The sequence below is a fragment of the Mizuhopecten yessoensis genome, unplaced genomic scaffold, assembly GCF_002113885.1.
Source record: "Mizuhopecten yessoensis strain PY_sf001 unplaced genomic scaffold, ASM211388v2 scaffold7289, whole genome shotgun sequence".
In the NCBI taxonomy this organism is placed as follows: Eukaryota; Metazoa; Mollusca; class Bivalvia; order Pectinida; family Pectinidae; genus Mizuhopecten; species Mizuhopecten yessoensis.
The window spans coordinates 104,889-105,321 of NW_018406973.1; positions in this window are offsets into that span (position 1 = coordinate 104,889).

Here is a 433-nt window from a genome sequence, read left to right on the forward strand (position 1 = left end):
CCATTATCTACTTAGTATGTTGTATAGTGTATCAGTTAGACATGGTCACAGAGCGATGTAGTATGACTATATTTGTATCCATTATCTACTAAGTATGTTGTATAGTGTATCCGTTAGACATGGTCACAGGGCGATGTAGTATGACATTATTTGTATCCATTTTCTACTAAGTATGTTGTATAGTATATCAGTTAAACACGTTCACAGGGCGATGTAGTATGACTATATTTGTGCCATTATCTACTTAGTATGTTGTATAGTATATCAGTTAAACACGGTCACAGGGCGATGTAGTATAATTATATTTGTCTCCATTATCTACTAAGTAAGTTGGATAGTATATCAGTTAGACACGGTCACAGGGCGATGTAGTATAATTATATTTGTTTCCATTATCTACTAAGTAAGTTGTATAGTATATCAGTTAGACACG